This window comes from Emys orbicularis, chromosome 24 (assembly GCF_028017835.1).
Source record: "Emys orbicularis isolate rEmyOrb1 chromosome 24, rEmyOrb1.hap1, whole genome shotgun sequence".
In the NCBI taxonomy this organism is placed as follows: Eukaryota; Metazoa; Chordata; order Testudines; family Emydidae; genus Emys; species Emys orbicularis.
Window position 1 is genome coordinate 6,027,088 of NC_088706.1, and position 3,728 is coordinate 6,030,815.

A 3,728-nucleotide genomic window follows, 5' to 3' on the forward strand; every position below is an offset into this window, starting at 1 on the left:
GGCGATCTCCGCGGCGCGCACAACTCCACCGCCGGCCTCCCCGCGCCCCGCCGGACCTACTTCCTCTTAAAGGGGCCGGGACACGCGCCGCTCACCTCCCCGCCCGCGGGCTCCGCCCACTGCTGCTCCAGGGGCGTGGAGCCCGGGCGGGCAGCCCCCTCTGCTGGGCCGCTGAGCGGGTCCCCCTTGCCTGTCCTCCCCCACTCCCCATCTGCGCCCCTTCCCCCATGCAGCCCCCTGTGCCCGGATCCCCCTCCCAGCCAAGCTGGGTAATGGCCAGAGGGTCCCTTTGGGGTAGGGTGACACCCCTGAGCTGGCCCGAGGCCTCCCCCCATGTGGGGCCAACCCAAGCCCTCCCTGCCTCCCACCCACACTGGGCCAGGCCAGGGTCCCCTGCCCCCGGGCCCCGCCAGGGTCCCCTGCCCCCGGGCCCCAGAGCCAGACCCCTGCCATCCCACACCCCCACGTGGGGTCACCCGAGGTCCCCCTCTCTCCCCTGCATGTGGGGCAGGTCGGCAGGCCTGAGCTGCTCTCCCTAGCCCTTCCTCCAGCACAGGGCTTGCATTGAAACTTGCCCCCCTCCCCTGCACATTCCTCCGCGCCCCGTTAGGGGTCCCACGGTCCCACCCCACATTTGTCCCCTTTGCTCTTGTCAACTGATGATCAGTTGGCATGACGAGCAAACAGGACAAATGCCCAGTTTTGTCAAAAAAGTCGGGACGTCCAGGACAGGGCCTAAAAAAGGGACTGTCTCAGCCAAAACGGGACGTATGGTTACCCTGCCTGGGGGGTGAAATCACGTCACAGAACATTGCTGCATTGCAAAGAGGTGCAATCGCCTCACCGTTCTGATTGAGGACGACGTAGCATGAAACCCTTGCCATGCCGGGTGGCACTGCACCAACGCAACATCGTGACACTGTCACTGCTGTGCCTGGGCCCACGGATAAACTCACCAAGGTGGCAACTGGAGGAAAGAATCCAAGCAGCTCCTATGTTAATTCCAAATCCCTAACTGCACTGCTAATCCAGGAGGAGAAGGGGGGGTGTGTGTAAAATGTTAGGAGATTTTTCAACATTGTTTCACAGAAGATCATATACAATCTCAAAGGACTCAGTGAAGATCCTGGTCCAGGTTCTAATTTAGCTGTAAACCTGATGACTCCAGTGCATTGGGATTTGCACCAGTGTCACTGAAATCTGAATATGTTCTTGTCTACACTAGGAAGGGTTTGCCAATATAGCTATTCCCCAGTATAACTATACTGACAAACTCGCCTAGTGAAGATGCAGCTTCTACCAGCAAAAGAGTTCTTTTGCTTATACCAGTTCCCTAGATGTAATAAAGTATTCCAGCAAACGGACTTTTTTGCCAGTATAACTATGCCTACACTGGGGCTTTAGTTGGCATAGCTATGTCCGTTAGCGGTGTGATTTTTTCACACTCTTAACCGAAATAACTATTGCTGGCAAAATTTCTAAATGCAGACCAGGCCCCTGTCCTTCTAAAACCTTGTCTACTCACAAAAATGGTACCACTTAACTATATCAGTCTAGTTAAAGCAGTACATCTGAGATTCTGTTTCATGATTAGGAACTACTTTGGGTTCTGAACAAAGTACAGTAACACCATAAACCTACCTTCTACCAGGACATCCAAGGAGTAGCATGTCCCAGTGGCTAGTCCTAGGCTCAATTGCTGCTCTGCCACTAACAAGCTGTGTGAACTTGGTATCATTTTAACCTTTCTACATTCAGTTTCCCCACCTATAAAATGGAGATAGTAACCCAGTTTTGTAAAGAACTTTGATATCTAGGAATAAACAGCACTATATACAATATAACAAGTCGCAGTATTTTTTAAATGATTCCAGCCAGATGATGTTATCTTCCCTGTGAATGTTGCTGAGTTTCTCTTTCACTGTAAGGTGGGGAATGAATGTCTGTGTGAAAAGAGTTGAGATTGCATCATAATCTACACGTGACAGGACTTGGACTCAGCCTGATCATTGATTAATACCTTGTGACATCAAATCCCAGACATCTTTGCAAGTCCAGTCCAGAGAAAATTATACTTCCGGAGACATGTGACGTGTGCTTCCACCTTAGCAGCCTAGGAGTTTACATGCAGGCTTTCAAACATTCTTGCGAGGTATCTTTTCGATTTTATTTTATGGCCAGCAGATGGTGCACATAGACAAAATAAGCAAAAGAATTCTCCTCTGAGAATGGCTCAGGAAAGAACACCCTGGAAAGGAGACTTTAGCCCAGATCTGCAAAAATATTAAAGCACTTAACTTTCATTGATTTCAATGGAAGTTAGAAGACTGAATACCTTTATGGATCTGGGGCTTAGTCTCTTTGGAACTTAGTTCCCTATCTATATCTTTTCTCCCACACTTTATTTAGATTATAAGATTTTCAGGACAGGGACTCTCTCTCACTACATGTAGAATCATAGAAGTGGAAGGGACCTCGAGAGGTCATGTAGTCCAGTCCCCTGCACTCAAGGCAGGACTAAGTATTATCTAGACCATCCCTGACACATGTTTGTCCAACCTGCTCTTAAAAATCCCCAATGATGGAGATTCCACAACCTAGGCAATTTATTCCAGTGCTTCACCACCCTGACAGTTAGGAAGTTTTTCCTAATGTCCAACCTAAACCTCCCTTGCTGCAATTTAAGCCCATTGCTTCTTGTCCTATCCTCAGAGGTTAAGAAGAACCATTTTTCTCCCTCCTCCTTGTAACAACCTTTTATGTACTTGAAAACTGTTATGTCCCCTCTTAGTCTTCTCTTCTCCAGACTAAACAAACCCAATTTTTTCAATCTTCCCTCACAGGTCATGTTTTCTAGACCTTTAATCATTTTTGTTGCTCTTCTCTGGATTTTCTCCAATTGGTCCCCATCTTTCCTGAAATGTGGCGCCCAGAACTGGACACAATACTCCAGTTGAGGCCTAATCAGCACAGAGTAGAGCGGAAGAATTACTTCTCGTGTCTTGCTTACAATACTCCTGCTAATACATCCCAGAATGATGTTTGCTTTTTTTGCAACAGCGTTACACTGTTGATTCATATTTAGCTTGTGATCCACTATGACCCCCCAGATACCTTTCCGCAGTACTCCTTCCTAAGCCGTCATTTCCCATTTTGTATGTGTGCAACTGATTGTTCCTTCCTAAGTGGAGTACTTTGCATTTGTCCTTATCATAGGCGCCAATTTTTCCTGGTGCCAGTGGGTGTTAGCGGCCCCCACCCCCGGCCCTGCCCCCATTCCAACCCCTTCCCCAAAGTCCCCACCCCAACTCCGCCTCCTCCCTGCCCCTATTGGACCCCTCCCCAAATCCCTTCCCTGGCATTGCCTCTTCCCCAGAGCGCAACGTGTTCCCCCTCCTCCCCCCCTCCTAGTGCTTGCCGCCACGAAACAGCTGTTTCGCGGCGACAAGTGCTGGGAGCTAGGGGGGAAAAGCGGGCATGCGGTGCGCTCAGGGGAGGAGGCGGAGCGGAGGAGGAGGTGAGCTGGGGCGGGGAGCTGCCGGTGGGTGCAGAGTCTTCCATGACTTTTCAAAGATAATTGCTAATGGCTCAGATATCTCCCCAGTCAGCTCCTTGAGTATTCTAGGATGCATTTCATCAGGCCCTGGTGATTTGAAGACATCTAACTAGTCTAAGTAATTTTTGACTTGTTCTTTCCCTATTTTAGACTTTGATCCTACCTCATTTTC